Below are 19,930 nucleotides of genomic sequence, written 5' to 3'. Positions count from 1 at the left end.
TGAATGGTGCAACACATAAGCAAGCGGCAGCATTTGTATTGCATTGGTGGTATAGTGGTGAGCATAGCTGCCTTCCAAGCAGTTGACCTGGGTTCGATTCCCGGCCAACGCATCTCAGTCTGTTTTTTAAATAATAGTTTAAACTGTTAGTTAAAAAAGCGTTGTCTCACCCTCCAGATACCTCACGGTCATTTGAACGGTGCAACACATAAGCAAGCGGCAGCGTTTGCATTGTGTTGGTGGTATAGCGGTGAGCATAGCTGCCTTCCAAGCAGTTGACCTGGGTTCAATTCCCGGCCAACGCATCTCAGTCTGTTTTTATATAATAGTTTAAACTGTTAGTTCAAAAAGCGTTGTCTCACCCTCCAGATACCTCCCGGTCATTTGAACGGTGCAACACATAAGCAAGCGGCAGCATTTGCATTGCGTTGGTGGTATAGCGGTGAGCATAGCTGCCTTCCAAGCAGTTGACCCGGGTTCAATACCCGGCCAACACATCTCAGTCTGTTTTTATATAATAGTTTAAACTGTTAGTTCAAAAGGCGTTGTCTCACCATCCAGATACCTCCCGGTCATTTGAACGGTGCAACACATAAGCAAGCGGCAGCATTTGCATTGCGTTGGTGGTATAGCGGTGAGCATAGCTGCCTTCCAAGCAGTTGACCCGGGTTCAATTCCCGGCCAACGCATCTCAGTCTGTTTTTATATAATAGTTTAAACTGTTAGATCAAAAAGCGTTGTCTCACTCTCCAGATACCTCCCGGTCATTTGAACGGTGCAACACATAAGCAAGCGGCAGCGGTTGCATTGCGTTGGTGGTATAGTGGTGAGCATAGCTGCCTTCCAAGCAGTTGACCCGGGTTCGATTCCCGGCCAACGCATCTCAGTCTGTTTTTATATAATAGTTCATTGCGTTGGTGGTATAGTGGTGAGCATAGCTGCCTTCCAAGCAGTTGACCCGGGTTCGATTTCCAGCCAACGCATCTCAGTCTGTTTTTATATAATAGTTTTTTTTTTTGTTTTTTTTTTTAAAGAGCTTTATTGAAGTGAAGAAAAAATACATGCAGAAATAAGCTGCACAAGACATGTTCAAATGTACAAATAATCCTTAACAGCTATGTTAAAATATACATAGGGATCTTCATCTGAATGCTTGCACATACAGCATTCCCTACACACAGGGAGAGAACGCCTAGTCAAAGAAAATTTTCAAATTAAGTTCTTGTTGTGAAGATTAGGGTAAAAAGCCAACAGGAGAGGGAGGAGCCGGGGATCAAGAGAAAGAAAGAGGATCCCTTGACACATGGGATCCTGAAGAAGAAAGAAAAAAAAAAAATGGGGGGGGGGGGGGAGGCCAGGATGGGAGATAGTAAGTTATGCAGTATATAGGGTGTGGTGGTAAAGGCGGTATTTATAATAATTAATAATCTCATACTTATCTAATTTATGGTTTTTCAGATAAAAATACCGTTCCATCAGAAGTATCTCTTCCACCTGTAAATACCACTCTCCGAGTGTAGGGGGCTTTGTGATTTCCACTTTTTAGGGATCAGCTTTTTTGCGCTAGTAATCATGATTAACAGTAAAGCTAGATGTGCCTGACTTTGTACTTTTGGTAGATTCAAATAGAGTAAGAACTCAGGTGTGTTCGGAACTGTGAGGTTTAAAATCTCAGACATTTTGGTCCTAACCTCCCCCCAGAAGACTGTAAGAGATGGACAGGACCACCATATGTGTATTAAGGAGCTGTGTTCGCCGCAGCTTCTCCAGCAAGAAGGGCTGAAGGCCGGGAAAATCTTATGCATCCTAGATGGAGTTAGATACCACCTAGAAGATCTCTTCACCAATCTAAATGCCCTTAACCAGGACTAAAAATCTAGATCTAAACCCAGATCCTCGGTCCAATGCGTTACATAGGTCGGGAGAACCTCTGACCCCTGCAGTACCGTCAACTTATATAAGAGGGAGATCAAGTGCTGCGGCATGTTTACCGCTACACATAACCTTTCAAATGAAGTAAGTGCTCTTCCTAGGTCTTGCTTATGTTTGTGTCGTGTGATAAAATGTAACAATTGGTTATAGTGTAGCGAAGAGGTAAATAGCAATGGTTGAGTTTCCTGAAGTGCAGCTTGTGAGATAACTTTCCCATTAACAACTAATCCTGATATAGAACCCTCCCTCATTTTGTAAGGTTTAATTTTGTGGTAACCCAACTTATAGGGTGAAAGCTCGGGGTGTTCAAAAATTGGTGTTAGTGGGGAATATTTTGTAGAGATATGTGTAGACGTGGCTAGAGTGGCATCCCAATTATGAAGTATTTCTTCCGTTAGATGGTATTGCGAAACCTTACTGGGGCGCATTGGGGGGGGGGGGCAGCCAGGCTAGTGAGCCCATATTATGTAGCTTGAAAATTTGTCTATCTAAGGCAATCCATGCCTTATGTTCATTGTTTTGCGCCCACTCAACTACCCTCTGTAGTCCTATCGCTCTCCTATATGACAAGAGATCCAGTAGGCCCAGTCCCCCTCTATCTCTCGGGAGGTACATAGTGCGCTTTGGAATCCTAGGCTTAGTGTTTGCCCAGATGAATTGTTCGATTAACTTTTGCATCTGAGCTATGTATCCTCTGGGAAGAGCAATGGGTAGGGTTTGAAAAAGGTATAAAATTTGGGGCAGGATATTCATCTTGACAACCCCTACTTTACCGAGCCAAGATATGTATTTATTCTTCCAGGAAGAAAGATCAGCAGCAATTTCATTCTTTAGTGGGGTATAGTTATATTTAAAAAGGTCTGCATGGTCAGGCGTTAAATATATGCCAAGATATTTTAGTTTCTTGTTTGCTAAGGTAAGCTTGTATTTTTGTTGCAGAGTTTGTATAATTTGTGGGCATGTATTGACATTTAATAATTCAGATTTGTTTAGGTTAAGTGAGAAATTTGAGGCTCTCCCGTAGGCTCTAAATTCTTTCAAAAGCTCAGGAATAGATTCATTAGCGTTAGTCAGAGTGAAAAGCACGTCATCCGCATATAGCGCCTGTTTATGTTCCGCGTTGTCTAACCTTACTCCAGTGATATGTTGATTGGAGCGAATTTTTTGGGCTAAAACTTCAATTGACAATGCAAACAGCAATGGCGACAGGGGGCAACCCTGTCTGGTGCCATTGCTGATGTCAAAAGATTCCGAAAGGGTACCATTCACCCTAATTTTAGCATTGGGGTTCGAGTAAAGTGCAAAAACTGAGTGTAAAAACGCCTGTCCAAACCCCATTTTCTCTAAAACCCGACGCAGAAAAGGCCAACCAACCCTATCGAAAGCCTTCTCCGCGTCGGTGGAGAAGAGCACCAAGGGAAGATTTGATATCTTGGTGTGGTTGATCAGTTGCAATACTTTGATCGTATTGTCCCTAGCTTCTCGTCCAGGGACAAATCCCACCTGATCATTGCTAACTAGGTCAGGTAAGTATTTATTTATTCTGGTCGCTAAGATCTTCGCAAGAAGCTTCATATCAGAATTAATTAAGGAAATGGGTCGAAATTGGCCAGGGGAATCAGCAACTTTACCCGGTTTAGGTATAACCATAATGTGGGCTTCTAAAAGTACCAAAGACAACTTGGGGCTATCCCGGAGTCCGTTAAATAACTACAGGAGAGGGCCTGCCAAAACCTCCTTAAATTTCTTATAGTACGCTGAGGAAAACCCGTCAGGACCTGGGCTTTTGCCTCCAGGGCAGTTTTTAATTGCGTTAAAGAGCTCCTCAGCTGTTATTGGAGAGTCTAAATATTCTGACGCTTCTTTGGTTAACGAGGGGATGTCAATGTCTTGCAAATATGAACTAATGAGAGCCTCTTGCTGAGTAACCTCCTCTGCAGGAGGCGTAGATCCTGGTTTATTATGTATATTATATAGGGCATGATAATATCTGTGGAACTCTGCTGCAATTTGGGCACTACTATGTAATATATGACCATCCGTTGATTTGATGTAGTGTATATGGGACCGTAACTGTCTCTTTTTGAGAGTCCTGGCTAAAATTCTGCCTGGCTTATTTCCCCCTTCATAATAGTGTTGTTTTAAATGGAGGGCCATTTTTTGATGCGATTCATTTAAATGTTTTTGGAATTCAATTTTTGCTTCTTTTAATTGGGTTTTGGTATCAATACAAGAGGGATCTACTTTATGTTTATTTTCCAAAGAGCCTATCCAGGACTGTAAATCACTATATTTGGTCTATATTGCCTATTAAGGAATGCTTTGTGTTTAATTAGTGCTCCTCTAATTATGCTCTTATGAGCTTCCAAAATAGTGGCTTTAGAAGATGAAGGGTATGTATTAAATTCAAAGTATTCCTTCATAATTTTATTAATGTCATTAAAGATTAAAGGGTTGTATAGAATGGTTTTATATAGCCTCCATACTTGTTGTGTGATGGGAATGTCTGGCCAGAGGATTGAGCAAGTAACTGGAGCATGATCGGACCAAGTTATATGACCTATGTTACTATGGTGAGTGATTGAGAGGCCACAAGAATCGGTATAAATATAATCGATCCTGGAATAACTATAGTGAAGTATGGAGTAAAATGAGTAATCTCTGGAAGCGGGATGTAGAGTACGCCAACATCGTGTAGGGCCACTTTTGTAAGAGTATCATTCACCTGGTTAATCGTGGACATGGGTGTACATGTGGTCCCTCGTGAAGTGTCAACTAATGGTCTGGGATAATGCTAAATTAAAAGGCTAGGTACCAGAGAGGCTGCTCGGTCAAAGTCGTTCTAGGGGACTATTAGGCATTGATTAAGTGAGCAGTTGTAAAGATAAATGTCCCCTCTCAGAGAACATTTCCTGTTAACTAATGGCGACTCATAAGTTTTAATGCTATCAACTGAGAACAATATAACTATTGAGAGTTGGAATATTAAAGGGCGGAAGGCAGACCTACGCCTCTCCACCTATTTTGTTGACCTAGGTGTTTGTCTATGTCAATGAGAAAGAAGGCGTATTGTGTGTGCCCATAGTGATACAATACAATACCAAACATTTATTGCTACCAATAACTAATAACAAACCTTTTAAGTTATCTGAGCGATCTCAATGAGTGAGAGTAATTATTCTCAGCCACTAGCCGTGGCAGAGAGAGTTATCATCATGTAACTAGTTATGAGCGTGAACAATTTTAAACATAATATCACTAAACCCTAACTGCATAAGTCAAACTTTAATCCCTGAGGAGACCGTATAGCGGTTGTTGAAATGCATAATAACAATAACACCATGTGGGTCATTATTTCTCCCTCAATATTAATGTATGCTAAACATTGCTTTCAATTAAGTCAGGTTGATATATAATGCTTGACGCATCTTAACTACTAGGCTTTTTATAGATATTTGTTCACAGGCATACTGTCATATGTATTGAATTGCCGGTGCAGTATCTAGATGGAGCTATAATGCATAAGGTATCAATGTTAAACTTAACACACTTAAAACATTATAGAGACCAAATAGGAGTCCCTGAAAGATATTATAGTCAAAACAGAGGTCTATAAGTTTCATTCTAAGCCTAACAACAAATGACTGAGCGAACTTTTTAGTCTAGACATTTACTTTAGGTGTAAAATGGAAGTCTCTGAACTTAATTATTGTCCACTTAAAAGTCCAAGAACCACATTCCATACTCGTTAGTAACCTGGTATCAACATTAATTGTCTATCAATACATTACCAGCTTGCTTAATCCTTGGAGCGGTCTACCAGTGGTTGAGCAGAGGATTCTGCTCTCCTCTGTTGTGATCCTTCTTCTGCAGGGGCCTGTAAGGAAAGATTTTCAAAAAAGACCCCTTGGTCCATTCCAGGCCTGAAAATAGCTGTTTTGTTGTTGTTAGTGGCAATGATGGATACGGGGAATCCCCACCTGTATGGTACTTTATTGTTCCTTAGAATAGTTGTAATATGGCGCAAATCCCTACGTTTTTGCAGGGTCTGCGGTGATAGATCCGTGAAAACCTGTATCTCTTCTCCTGCGTGCATGATGGGGTGTTTTTTCCTAGCTCCTTGAAGGATCTCCTCCTTGTCCTTAAAGCTAAGGAATCTTACAATGATGTCCCTAGGAGGAGCTTTGCTTGGCGGTTTAGGCCTAAGAGCCCTGTGGGCCCTTTCTATAGGGATTTCCGGGGAAGATGGAGATTCTTTGATGATCCTAAACAGGGCTTGCAAATAGCCCTCGAGATTTTGCGGTGCAATGGTTTCTGATACCCCTCTAAAACGCAGATTATTCCTGCGTCCCCTGTTGTCAATGTCCTCAAGCTTATCGTTAAGGTACTGTAGATTGTCAGCGTGAGTTTGGATATCTAATGCTTGTTGCTGCAAAGATGTGGCGTTGTCATTGGAGGCTTTTTCAACTCTAGAGACTCTCGCCTCCAGTGCAGAGAAATCTTTTCTCAAGCCCCCAAAGAGACTCCTCAATTCACTCATCACTCCTTGTATATCTTCTTTTGAGGAGAGATGAAGAATATCTTCCTTTGTAACAAATTGAGGTAGAGCATTGCTGCCGGATGGCTTAGAGGGGATTAAGTTATCCTGTTGGCCTTCCATGCCTCTCTCTGTTGTTTCCTTGGCTGTGTCTCTGGGCTTAAGATAGTGGCTCATAGACTTAGAGGTGCCTGTTTTTTCAGCCCTGCTAATTCTTTTATTAGTCATGCCCTACTGACAGTGTTGTTGAGAATGGTTGGAACCAGATCTAGCTAGCAGTCTCTCAGAAACACTGGTCGTGCTGTGCAGGAGGGTATAGTAAGGTAACAGCGATATCCTTACAGCAGAGGCCCAGCTCCTGTGTGGCACTAGTACTTGACACGCTGGGATCTACAGTAAAGTGGCCTATAACGTCCTATAAGGCCTCAGGAGGTTACTGATGTTTATGTATCTTTGTTCAGTCTGTAGCTATAAATAAATATATTAACAGTCCTGCAGGTTCAAAATAATATTGTTGAAATCTCTCTCTTCTATCTTTTATATGTAATAAAGAGTAAAATACTTCTTTCTATATTGCTGAGAGCAGAATTGAACTTTGTTGGGACCGCAGCTTATGTGTAAACTATACTGCGTTAGTATAAAGGAGACTATCCTTAATGCGTGGCTGCCCGAGATCAGTGAGGCCCTGTTCTCTCACTCCTGATCTAAGCAGTATGAAAGTCTCATGCAGCCGCTTACCTTTAGCAGGCCTACGGCCACTCACCGCTCAATGCGGGGTTCTGGATGCGGTCGGCGATGTTCCGATTATTTGTAGGGAGATGTCCCCTGTTAATCAGCACTCAGGGACCGGTTCAGCTCATGAGACTCCTATGATCACAGGGCGCACCCGGGGACAAGGGCCAACACCGTAGCGAGGCTCACAATCCTCTTCTGCCCCAAGTAGCGCTTCTAGGGAGAGATAGTGCTCCAGCAGGCACTGGGTCTTTAGTTGCTTCTGCCATCAATAGCTCGCTGACACCTTTAGGCGCTAAGGGTAAGATGAAGTGAGCCCTCCACGCGGGCCCGGTAGTTCCGTTTCTGATAGCCCTACAGCAGCGCTCAGAAAAAGGCTCCTTCAGCAAAGCTAGGTTCCAGAGTAGGAGGAATATATGCCAGTCGGATGCACCGGCAACACATATAATTAAAAAAGCTTTAGTGTTAAATTAAGCTATTTTGTCAGCTTTTGGTGGCAGGAGCCCTCCTAGTGTGCGACCATCTTCCAGCGTGGTCAGGCTCCGCCCCTCCTAGATGTTTTTATATAATAGTTTAAACTGTTAGTTCAAAAAGCGTTGTTTCACTCTCCAGATACCTCCCGGTCATTTGAACGGTGCAACACATAAACAAGCGGCAGCATTTCCATTGTGTTGGTGGTATAGTGGTGAGCATAGCTGCCTTCCAAGCAGTTGACCTGGGTTCGATTCCCGGCCAACTCATCTCAGTCTGTTTTTATATAATAGTTTAAACTGTTAGTTCAAAAAGCGCTGTCTCATTCTCCAGATACCTCCCGGTCATTTGAACGGTGCAACACATAAGCAAGCGGCAGCGTTTGCATTGCGTTGGTGGTATAGTGGTGATCATAGCTGCCTCCCAAGCAGTTGACCAGGGTTCGATTCCCGGCCAACGCATCTCAGTCTGTTTTTATATAATAGTTTAAACTGTTAGTTCAAAAAGCGTTGTCTCACTCTCCAGATACCTCCCGGTCATTTGAACGGTGCAACACATAAGCAAGCGGCAGCATTTGCATTGCATTGGTGGTATAGTGGTGAGCATAGCTGCCTTCCAAGCAGTTAACCCGGGTTCGATTCCCGGTCCAACGCATCTCAGTCTGTTTTTATATAATAGTTTAAACTGTTAGTTCAAAAAGCGTTGTCTTACTCTCCAGATACGTCCCGGTCATTTGAACGGTGCAACACATAAGCAAGCGGCAGCATTTACATTGCGTTGGTGGTATAGTGGTGAGCATAGCTGCCTTCCAAGTAGTTGACCCGGGTTTGATTCCCAGCCAACGCATCTCAGTCTTATTTTATATAATAGTTCAAAAAGCGTTGTCTCTCCCTCCAGATACCTCCCATTCATTTGAACGGTGCAACACATAAGCAAGCCGCAGCGTTTGCATTGCGTTGGTGGTATAGTGGCGAGCATAGCTGCCTTCCAAGCAGTTTATCCAGGTTTGATTCCGGGCCAACGCATCTCATTCTGTTTTTATATAATAGTTTAAACTGTTAGTTCAAAAAGCGTTGTCTCTCCCTCCAGATACCACCCGGTCATTTGAACGGTACAACACATAAGCAAGCTTCAGAATTTGCATTGCGTTGGTGGTATAGTGGTGAGCATAGCTTTCTTCCAAGCAGTTGAACCGGGTTCAATTTTCGGCCAACGCATCTCAGTCTGTTTTTATATAATAGTTTAAACTGTTAGTTCAAAAAGCGTTGTCTCTCCCTCCAGATACCTCCCGGTCATTTGAACGGTGCAACACATAAGCAAGCCGCAGGATTTGCATTGCGTTGGTGGTACAGTGGTGAGCATAGCTGCTTTCCAAGCTGTTGACAGCAGGGTTCGATTCCCGGCCAACGCATCTCAGTCTTTTTTTATATAATAGTTTAAACTGTTATTTCATAAAGCGTTGTCTCTAGTGATGTCTCGAACATAGCTTGTTCGCATTCGCAACGGCGGGCGAATATATGCGATGTTCGATCCGCCCCCTATTCGTCATCATTGAGTAAACTTTGACCCTGTATCTCACAGTCCCCAGACACATTCCAGCCAATCAGCAGCAGACCCTCCCTCCCTCCCAGACCCTCCCAGACCCTCCCAGCTCCTGGACAGCAGCCATTTTAGATTCATTTGGAAGCTGCTTTCTTAGTGAGAGGAGGGACAGTGTAGCTGCTGCTGATTTAATAGGGAAATTGATAGCTAGGCTAGTGTATTCAGTCTCCACTACAGTCCTGAAGGACTCATCTGATCTCTGCTGTAAGGACAGCACCCCAAAAAGCCCTTTTTAGGGCTAGAATATCAGTCTGTTTTTTTTCTCCTGTGTAATCTAATTGCAGTTGCCTGCCTGCCAGCATGTGTGTCAGGCTCACAGCGTATACTGTGCCCACTTGCCCAGTGCCACCACTCATATCTGTTGTAACAGTAGTGTAAATTTAAAAAAAAAAACTTTTTTGACTGTGAAACATCAGTCTGCTAGTGTAATCTAATTGCAATTGCCTGCCTGCCAGTGTGTGTGCCAGGCTCACAGCGTTTACTGTGCCCACTTGCCCAGTGCCACCACTCATATCTGTTGTAACAGTAGTGTAAATTTAAAAAAAAAAAAACTTTTTTGACTGTGAAACATCAGTCTGCTAGTGTAATCTAATTGCAGTTGCCTGCCTGCCAGCGTGTGTGCCAGGCCCACTTGCCCAGTACCACCACTCATATCTGGTGTAACAGTAGTGTAAATAAAATAAAAAAAAACTTTTTTGACTGTGAAACATCAGTCTGCTTGTGTAATCTAATTGCAGTTGCCTGCCTGCCAGCGTGTGTGCCAGCCCCACTTGCCCAGTGCCACCACTCATATCTGTTGTAACAGTAGTGTAAATTTAAAAAAAAAAAAACTTTTTTGACTGTGAAACATCAGACTGCTAGTGTAATCTAATTGCAGTTGCCTGCCTGCCAGCGTGTGTGCCAGGCCCACTTGCCCAGTGCCACCACTCATATCTGGTGTAACAGTAGTGTAAATTTAAAAAAAAAAACTTTTTTGACTGTGAAACATCAGTCTGCTTGTGTAATCTAATTGCAGTTGCCTGCCTGCCAGCGTGTGTGCCAGGCTCACAGCGTACACTGTGCCCACTTGCCCAGTGGCACCACTCATATCTTGTTTAATAGTAGTGTAAGTGTACATTTAAAAAAAATGACAGGCAGAGGCAGGCCACCCCGCAGGTGCTGTCGTGGTCGTGGTGCTGTGATTCCCTTTGACCCTAGAATAACTAGGTGACTTTTTAACACAGGACACCCAATCTTCTATAGCTTCCGCTCCAAACCTTGACGCACTATCCTCCTCCAGCTTATCTTATCTTGGGGCACCTCTCAAGTTACCACTCGCCTGACTGCCACCACCACCAACACTAGCACCACAGCCGCTTCACTTGATCTGTCAGAGGAGTTATTTACATATCATTTGGAAGAAATGAGTGATGCGCAACCATCATTGACAGAGGATGTAGATAACAGTGATATGTCTCAGTCAGGCAGCATTATAGACATGGACGTACGGTGTGATGATGATGATGTTGTACCCGCTGCTGCTTCCTTTGTTGATTTTTCAGATACAAGTGAAGTGATTGATGATGACGATGCGTCCGTGGATGTCACGTGGGTGCTAGCTAGAAGAGAAGAAGAACAGGGGGAAAGTTCAGATGGGGAGATAGAGAGGAGGAGGAGGACGAGGCGAGTTGGAAGCAGTGGGAGGTCGTCACAAGGAGCAGCATGCATCAGCACCCGGGGTCAGCCAGACAGCACGCCAATCAACGCATGCTGTTGCCACCACCAGAATGCTGTCATCGCAGAGCTCAGCAGTGTGGCATTTTTTTGTGTGTCTGCCTCTGACAACAGTGATGCCATTTGCAATCTGTGCCAAAAGAAACTGAGTCGTGGGAAGTCCAACACCCACCTAGGTACAACTGCTTTGCAAAGGCACATGATCACACATCACAAACTCCTATGGGATCAACACATGAGTACAAGCAGCACACAAACTCAAAGCCGCCATCCTCCTCCTGGTCCAGCATCTTCAGTTACGTCAACCACTGCTGTCCTCCTTGCCCCCTCTCAACCATCCGCCACTCTGTGTCTCGCCTTGAGCAGTTCCTGCTCATCTGCCCACAGTCATGTGTCTGTCAAGGACATGTTTGAGCATAAGAAGCCAATGTCACAAAGTCACCCCCTTGCCCGGCGTCTGGGTAAACCTGCTGACGGCTGACAACCATGGAATGCGTGGCTCTGCAGAGTTGGTGACACCGCCACGACTTGCAGGCAGGCCTGCTGCCACCTCCTCTACTCCTCCTACTCCATCCTCTTCCATAACCTCCTCTTCTGCTGCTGCATCTTGCTCCACATCAACGGCACCCCCCAGCTCCCCAGGTACTATTCCACATCCTGGATATGGCAGTGTCATGCCGTCTTGGGGTTGACTTGCCTGAAAGCAGAGAGTCACACCGGACCAGCACTCCTGTCCACCCTGAACGCACAGGTGGATCAGTGGCTGACTCCGCACCAACTGGCTATCAGCAAAGTGGTTTCTGACAACGGAAGTAATTTGGTGGCGGCATTGAAATTGGGCAAGTTGACCCATGTGCCGTGCATGGCACATGTGTGTAATCTGATTTACAACGCTTTGTGCATAAGTACCCAGGCTTACAGGACGTCCTGAAGCAGGCCAGGAAGGTGTGTGGCCATTTCAGGCGTTCCTACACGGCCATGGCGCACTTTTCAGATATCCAGCAGCGAAACAACATGCCAGTGAGGCGGTTTGCGACAGCCCGACACGTTGGAATTCAACACTCCTAATGTTCGACCGCCTGCTCCAACAAGAAAAAGCCATTAACGAGTATTTGTATGACCGGGTTCTAGGACAGCCTCTGGGGAGCTGGGAATTTGTTTGCCACGTTACTGGATGCTCATGAGCAATGCCTGTAGGCTCATGCGTCCTTTTGAGGAGGTGACAAACCTAGTCAGTCGCACCGAAGGCACCATCAGCGACATCATACCATTTGTTTTTTTCCTGGAGCGTGCCCTGCGAAGAGTGCTGGATCAGGCCGTAGATGAGCGGGAAGAGGAAGAGTTGTGGTCACCATCACCACCAGAAACAGCCTTATCAGCATCGCTTGCTGGACCAGCGGCAACGCTGGAAGAGGATTGTGAGGAAGAAAAGTCAGAGGAGGAATGTGGCTTTGAGGAGGAGGAGGAAGACCAACCACAACAGGCATCCCAGGGTGCTCATTGTCCCCTATCTGGTACCCGTGGTGTTGTACGTGGCTGGGGGGAAGAAGATACCTTCAGTGAGATCACTGAGGACGAGAAACGGGACATGAGTAGCTCAGCATCCAACCTTGTGCAAATGGGGTCTTTCATGCTGTCATGCCTGTTGAGGGACCCTCATATAAAAAAGCTGAAGGAGAACGACCTGTACTAGGTGTCCACGCTACTAGACCCCCGGTATAAGCATAAAGTGCCTGAAATGTTACCGAATTACTGCAAGTCGGAAAGGATGCAGCAGTTCCAAAATAAATTAAAAAGTATGCTTTACACAGCGTATGAGTGATGTCACAGCACAACGGGAATCTAACAGGGGAAGAGGTAAAAGTAATCCTCCGACTCCCACGACCATGCCGGCAAGGACAGGATGCTTTACAGACGTGTTGTTGATGGAGGACATGCGGAGCTTTTAAAGTCCTATGCATCGCCACAGCCCTTCGGGGTCCACCCTCAGAGAAAGACTCGACCGACAGGTAGCAGACTACCTCACCTTAAAACTGCAGATCTCGACACTCTGAGGAGCGATGAACCCCTTGCCTACTGGGTGTGCAAGCTTGACCTGTGGCCTGAGCAATCCCAATTTGCGATAGAACTTCTGGCCTGCCCCATTTCAAGTGTCCTGTCAAAAAGGACCTTCAGTGCAGCAGGTGGTATTGTCACTGAGAAGAGAAGTAGGCTAGGTCAAAAAAGTCTAGATTACCTCATGTTACAGAAGCATTAGTTATTTTGTTGTGAAGAGCTTATTTCCCAGCAGCAATGCCTGAACCAGCCAAGCCAGCGCCTAAGAAGGGCTCCAAGAAAACCGTAACAAGTATCATTTCATAAAGAGTTAACTTTTTTTCAGCTTTTAGAAACTATTTTCTAAATACAAGTTTGCTGGCCTCAGCTCTAATTAAGTTTAGTGATAAAACATTCCCATTGTCTAATCACCTCCGGAGTCAGACTGCTAATTGATAAGATGGACTGCATTGTTTTTTTATGTGTAACTTGTTATCTGAAGTACTGTAATCCTATTGTGGCCTGTCAAAGGACATTGTCTCTCTATCTAAATGTGTGATGGGGGATTTTATGCTCCCCCCCCTGGGAGTGCCCTGTGTGCATGTAACCTCAATAAAAAGCAGGCTGGGCATCCCAGTCCTGAGTTCTTGGTTGACCCTCAATCGCAGCGTTGACTCGTTTTTGTGGGCAGAAGGGTATCCTAGCTGTACTACAGCTAAGGGGGATTATTCTACATTTGCGAGACTCATATAGAATACTATGGAAAGCAGCTTCTCCCCTCTTCAGCAATAGGGATCCAGGCTACTAAGCGGTCCATCTCTCAGCGAGACTAAGGGTAACCGTAACATTTGGCGGCAGCTGTGGGATTTTCCTGGATTTCCTAGGAGAGGTACAGAACGGATGGAGAAAAATTGAAGCGTACAACCCTAAAGGATTTACTTGAAAGTAGAGTGGGGTACGCCAGCAACCGGCCGAGGAGAGAGCTGATCGCAGAATTGACCGAACTGGATCAGAGCTTCACAATGGCGGAAACACCGACCACGATTAGTGACGAAAAAACCAGGATTGTTCGGGAGAGGATCTAACTGTACGGGCCGAACCCCTCCATGGAATTGGTACAGCAGTTGATGGCAGAAGTGGACGAGGATATACGAGAGACTCGAGCCCACGAACTCAACCTAGCGAACGCACACAGCAATGCTGAAGCCCCGCAGGTAATCGTCCCTGTCGAAAATGCTGGGAGGCCCAAGATACCCTATGTGGCATTTCGACCTTTCCTAGAGAGCGAGACAGGGATTGATGAATATTTGGCGGACTTCGAAAGGCAATGTGCCCTGCACCAGATTCCCAACAGAGAGTGGCCCACGATATTGTCTGGGAAACTATCCGGGCGAGCCCTGGAAGCCTTTCGTACTCTGGGTGCTGAGGAAGTGACACAGTATGAGCTAGTTAAGGAGACACTGTTGCGACGGTACGCGGTAACTCCGGACACGTATCGCCGACAGTTTCGGGGCACGAAAAAGAAGCCTAACGATACCCATATGGAATGGGTGCACAGAATGCGGAGAGCGGCAAATCACTGGATGAGCGGAAGTAAAGCGGTGACTGGTGAGGAAATTTTACAATTGTTTCTCTTAGAACATTTTTATAATGGCATGGTACAGCAAGGGAAGGAATGGCTGCGAGACAGGCGGCCTTCTACCTTAGAAGAAGCAGCCAAATTGGCCGATGAACATTATGACTCCTGTCTTCACGAACCCACGAACTACCGAGCTCCAGCACAGGTCGAACCCAGAGAGGTTTACTGTGCACCCCCTCGTGCTGAATTCCGAGCCCCGGTGCCCGCAGGGCCCGCCCGACACTCAGGACCACCCAATAACAGCTCTGAGCGTCCCAGACCGACTTGCCACCGATGCAAGCAACCAGGGCATTTCATGGCTAGCTGCCCCCTTAATACGCACCAGACACCCAGGAATCACAATTACCCCTCTGGGTCATATCATCCGGCCCAGGCCCTCTGTGTTAACCAAGAGGCCCCTATGGAGGAATATTTGGGGCCGCTTCACGAGGCGGACCCTGTATATGCTGCCTCAGATAACCGCCAGCACCATCGGCAGAAGGTATGGCTCGAGGGGCGATCTACCGAGGGATTGAGAGACACAGGGGCTACTATCACGCTGGTACAGAGTCATTTGGTGCCGTAGCACAAGCGATCCAGACAGACTGTGGCCGTTAGAGTGGCGGGGGGGGGATGTGTACAAAATTCCAACAGCTAAAGTGCATCTTGATTGGGGAGCGGGAAAGGGGGCTGTGAAAGTGGGCATAATGGATAATTTACCTGCCGAAGTACTACTGGGCAACGATTTGGGCCCCATGACTTCTGCCTATGCTCCAGTATGCAACAACGAGGCGGACCCAGTGACTACACGGGCCCAAGCCCGGACGGAGCGAGAGCTGTCACCAGTGCGGGAGACACGTTAGGCGACCTTGCCTGACATGTTAGGCCCCATACCCTGGGACATCCCAGATGCTTTCGAGACAGAGTCTAAGACTGACCCGACCTTACAAAAGTACCGGGAACGAGCAGAGACCGGAGGGGGCGGGGCAGATAACGAAACATTCTTATGTTCTTTTGGCCAGGGGTACACGCTGACGTTAGAACTTACTGTAACACCTGCGATGTGTGACAACGAGTAGGAAGGCGAGGCGATCACCCTAAAGCCCATCTAGTAAATATGCCCATTGTAGAGGAACCCTTCAGCCGGGTTGCTATTAACCTAGTTGGACCACTGGCTACCCCTAGTCCCTCCGGTAAGTGCTACATTCTTACCGTAGTGGACTACGCTACCAGGTACCCAGAGGCTGTCGCCCTATCCAACATACAAGCGGATACGGTAGCGAATGCACTAGTACAGGTGTTCTCCCGGGTAGGATTTCCAAAAGAAATCCTATCCGACCGAGGCACCCAATTTACGGCTGAATTGACCCAACAACTCTGGCAGGTTTGCAAAATTAAGTCCCTCTTGAGCTCCCCATACCACCCCCAGATGAACGGGCTGTGTGAGAGGTTCAATGGGACCCTCAAGCAAATGCTCAAGACGTTCACTCAGGAATACCAAGACTGGGAACGCTTCCTGCCGCACCTCCTATTTGCTTATCGGGAGGTGCCCCAGGAAACGACAGGGTTCTCTCCCTTCGAGTTGCTCTACGGAAGAAAGGTACGGGGACCCCTAAACCTGATCCGGGAGCACTGGGAGGGAGAGATGGACACTGACGGTGTCCCCATTGTGCCATACATGCTGGAACTCAGGGATCGAATGGAACAATTAGCCAAATCCGTGCGGGCTAATCTCCAGGCGGCCCAGAGAAGACAGAAAGTATGGTACGATCGGGGGGCCCGAAAGAGAATCTTCACCATAGGACAAAAGGTGTTAGTACTTAAGCCGGTGAAGACAGACAAATTGCAGGCGTCCTGGCAGGGTCCCTACCAGATCGTAGAGAAAAGGGGAGACACCACTTATGTGATAGCTAGCTGCCACAACAACAATCTTAGAAAGACATTCCATGTAAACATGCTCAAGGAATATTTTGAGCGACCAGAGAACGTGACGGCCGTATGTTGTTCCCCTCAGGAAGACCCCGACAGTCTACCCATTCCAGACCTATTAGAAAAGAGTCTCCCCACAGGTATAGTGGCTCAGGTTCAGATAGGAGACCAACTTAGCCCCACTGAAAGGGAGCAGCTCAACCAACTCCTACAGTCCAAACACCTCACCTTCTCCCCGAAGCCAGGGTACACTACTTTAACCACCCACCAGGTAGATACTCCGGGACAAGCTCCCTTGCGCCAGGCTCCGTACCGAATCCCGAAGCAGTTAGGACAGGAATGAAGAATGCCCCATGGCTCCTCGCACTACCTCTCCTAGAGCCTTAATCTTCCCTCCCTTCCTGTATGCTTGGGCTGGGCCCACTAGTATCTCTTCCTACCTTTCCCTGTGCCTTAAGCTCCCCTCTCTGTCTCCCTTCCCCCATGCTCCTGGTTCCTTACCCTACCTTCCCCGAAGCCTTAAGCTCCCCACCCTCAATAACTGACTTCCCTAGGCTTTGCTTCCTGGTTCCTCACCCTACCTTCCCCTGGGCTCCCCTTCCAGCCAGCCCGTGTGGGCTGGGCCCCCTGGTTCCTCGCACTACCTCCTAGAGCCTTAATCTTCCCTCCTTGCTTGCATGCCCGGGCTGTGCCCCCTAGTATCTCTTCCTACCTTTCCCTGAGGCTTAAGCTCCCCTCTCTGCATCCCTTCCCCCATGCCCTGGCTGTTATCCCTGCTTCCTCACCCTATATTCCCTTGAGCCTTAAGCTCCCCTCCCTTCCTCCCTGCCCTCCTGACTGGGCTTTACCCCCTGATTGTTAGCCCTAACTTCCACGGAACCTTAAATTCCCCTCCCTCTCTGTCTGCCTGGGCTGTGCCCCCTGCTTCCTTGCCCTATCTTCCTTTGAGCCTTAAGCTCCCCTCCCTTCCTCCCTGCCTTCCTGACTGGGCTTTACCCCTGGTTCCATGCCCTAACTTCCATGGAGCCTTAAGCTTTCCTCCCTGCCTGCTCAGGCTGTGGCCTCTTGTTTCATACCCTACTTTCCTCGGGGGCCTTAAGCTCCTCTCCCTGCCTGCATGCCCAGGCTGTGCCCCCTGGTTCCTCGCTCTATCTTCCCTTGAGCCTTATGCTCCCCTCCCTTCCTCCCTGCTCTCATGATGGGGTTTTGCACCCTGATTCCTTACCCTAACTAACATGGAGCTTTAAGCTCCCCTCCCTGTTTGCCTGCCTGCCCAGGCTGTGGCCCCTGATTACTTGCCTTACCTTACCCAGAGCTTTATGATCCCCTCCCTGCCTGCATGCCTGGGCTGTGCCCACTGGTTCCTCACCCTACCTTACCCTGAGCCTTAAACTCTCTTCTCTGCTTCCCTACCCTTGTGCCTGGGCTTTGCCCCCTGGTTCCTCACCCTAACATTCTCAGGTCCTTAATCTCCCTGTTTGCCCAGGCTGTGCCCCCTGCCTCCTTGCCCTGTCTTCCCTTGAGCCTTAAGCTCCCATCCCTTCCCCCCTGACTGGGCTTTGCCCCCTGATTCCTCACCCTAACTTCCACAGAATCTTATACTCCCCTCCCTGTCTGCCTGCTTGGGCTGTGCCCCCTGGTTACTCACCCTATCTTCCCTAAAATCTTAAGCTCCCATCCCTGCCTGCCTACCTGGGAAAAGTACCCTGGTTCCAAGCCCTATCTTCCATGGAGCCTTAAGCTCCCCTCTCTGCCTGCTCAGGCTGGGGCCCCTGGTTCCATACCCTACCTTTCCCTGGGCCTTAATCTCCCTTCTCTGTACCCCTGCCCTCCTGCCTAGGCTAGCCCCCTGGTCCCTCAGCCTAACTTCTCAATAGCCTTGAGCTATCCTCCCTGCCTGCCTTCCTGTCTGCCATGCCTGTGTCCCCTGGTTCTTTGCCCTATCTTCCTTTGAGCCATAAGCTACCCTACCTTCCTCCCTGCTCTCCTGACTGGACTTTGCCCCCTGTTTCCTCACCCTAACCTCCACAGAATGTTAAGCTCCCCTCCCTGCCTGCATGCTTGGGCTGTGCCCCCTATTTCCATGCCCCACCTTCCCCAGAGTCTTAAACTCCCCTCCCTACCAAGGCTGTGGCCCCTGGTTATTTGCCCTACCTTACCAGAAGCCTTAAGATCCCCTCCCTGCCTGCAATCCTGGGCTTTGCCCCCTGGTTCCTCACCCTACCTTTCTCTGGGCCTTATACTCTCCTCTCTGCTTCCCTGCCCTCGTGACTGGGCTTCGCCCCCTGGTTCCTCAACCTAACTTCCCCAGAGCCTTAATCTCACTGCCTGCCTGCCTGGGCTGTGCCCCCTGCTTCCTTCCCCTATCTTCCCTTGAGCCTTAAGCTCCCCTCCCTTCCTCCCTGCCAAGGCTGTGCCCCCTGCTTCCTCACCCTATCTTCCTTTGAGCCTTAAGCTCCCCTCCCTCCTGACTGGGCTTAACCCCTGATTCCTAGCCCTAACTTCCACGGAACCTTAAGCTCCCCTCACTGCCTGCCTGCTCGGACTGTGCCCGCTGTTTCCATGCCCCACCTTTCCTTGAGCCTTAAGCTCCCTTCTCTGCCTGCTTGCCCTCCTGCCTGGGCTTTGCCCCTTGTTCCTCGCCCTAACTTCCCCTGAGCCTTAAGCTTTCCTCTCTTCCTGCCTTGGCTGTGCCCCTTGGTTCCTCACCCTGCCTTCCCTGAAACCTTAAGCTCTCTCTCTGCCTCCCTGGGCTGTGCCCCCTGGTTCCTCGCCCTATCTTCACCAGAGCCGTAAGCTCCCCTCCTTGACTGACTGCACAGACTTTGCCCCCTTGTTCAGCACCCTACCTTCACCAGTGCCTTCAGCTCCCCCACTGCCTCCCACCCTACCACCCCTGAGCCTTAACCTTCCCTCCCTGCTTGCCTGCCTTGCCGGGCTGTGCCCTCTGGTTCCTGACTTCACTTGAGCCTTAAGCTTCCCTCACTGAATGATTGCCCACCTGTCTGGGCTGTGCCCCCTAGTTCCTTATAGGTGGTGCATAAACTGCTGATCCTAAATATAACCAATGTTAAAAAACATAAAAATTCAAATGCGTAATCCAAATAAGTAAACAGTGATTATAACCTTAAATAAGAAACGGATATATATAGTTATATCAAATTAAAGTTTATTGCTAAATATTTGATAAGGTACCCAATGGTATTTATCAATAAGAACATATAAAATCAGAAAACAGGGGATGACGTATCTATATACTGAATAAACAAAACAAATTAAATGGTAAAAAACAGACACCAGTGTCTTACCTTATACTTTTAAATTAAATAGCGAATAAAATCCTAATAATCACTTATAAAATA

At 47.5% G+C, this 19,930-nt stretch overlaps 10 non-coding genes across 10 annotated transcripts; all 10 read left to right on the top strand.

The window, feature by feature from the left end:
- The first annotated feature begins 40 nt into the window (after window positions 1–40).
- On the top strand, window positions 41–112 carry TRNAG-UCC (transfer RNA glycine (anticodon UCC)). Its single transcript has one exon. It is a non-coding gene; the product is annotated as a tRNA-Gly (tRNA).
- A 121-nt stretch (window positions 113–233) lies between these two features.
- TRNAG-UCC (transfer RNA glycine (anticodon UCC)) lies at window positions 234–305 on the top strand. Its single transcript has one exon. It is a non-coding gene; the product is annotated as a tRNA-Gly (tRNA).
- A 120-nt stretch (window positions 306–425) lies between these two features.
- On the top strand, window positions 426–497 carry TRNAG-UCC (transfer RNA glycine (anticodon UCC)). Its single transcript has one exon. It is a non-coding gene; the product is annotated as a tRNA-Gly (tRNA).
- Window positions 498–617: 120 nt separating this feature from the next.
- Window positions 618–689, top strand: TRNAG-UCC (transfer RNA glycine (anticodon UCC)). The gene has a single exon. It is a non-coding gene; the product is annotated as a tRNA-Gly (tRNA).
- Window positions 690–809: 120 nt separating this feature from the next.
- Window positions 810–881, top strand: TRNAG-UCC (transfer RNA glycine (anticodon UCC)). The gene has a single exon. It is a non-coding gene; the product is annotated as a tRNA-Gly (tRNA).
- A 30-nt stretch (window positions 882–911) lies between these two features.
- On the top strand, window positions 912–983 carry TRNAG-UCC (transfer RNA glycine (anticodon UCC)). The gene has a single exon. It is a non-coding gene; the product is annotated as a tRNA-Gly (tRNA).
- Window positions 984–7,869: 6,886 nt separating this feature from the next.
- TRNAG-UCC (transfer RNA glycine (anticodon UCC)) lies at window positions 7,870–7,941 on the top strand. The gene has a single exon. It is a non-coding gene; the product is annotated as a tRNA-Gly (tRNA).
- A 120-nt stretch (window positions 7,942–8,061) lies between these two features.
- Window positions 8,062–8,133, top strand: TRNAG-CCC (transfer RNA glycine (anticodon CCC)). Its single transcript has one exon. It is a non-coding gene; the product is annotated as a tRNA-Gly (tRNA).
- Window positions 8,134–8,253: 120 nt separating this feature from the next.
- On the top strand, window positions 8,254–8,326 carry TRNAG-UCC (transfer RNA glycine (anticodon UCC)). Its single transcript has one exon. It is a non-coding gene; the product is annotated as a tRNA-Gly (tRNA).
- Window positions 8,327–8,446: 120 nt separating this feature from the next.
- On the top strand, window positions 8,447–8,518 carry TRNAG-UCC (transfer RNA glycine (anticodon UCC)). Its single transcript has one exon. It is a non-coding gene; the product is annotated as a tRNA-Gly (tRNA).
- The last annotated feature ends 11,412 nt before the right edge of the window (window positions 8,519–19,930 follow it).

The sequence above is a fragment of the Bombina bombina genome, chromosome 7 (genome assembly GCF_027579735.1).
Source record: "Bombina bombina isolate aBomBom1 chromosome 7, aBomBom1.pri, whole genome shotgun sequence".
NCBI lineage: Eukaryota > Metazoa > Chordata > Amphibia > Anura > Bombinatoridae > Bombina > Bombina bombina.
Note: the sequence above shows the minus strand (reverse complement) of the source record. Positions and strands in the feature narration are given on the sequence as shown.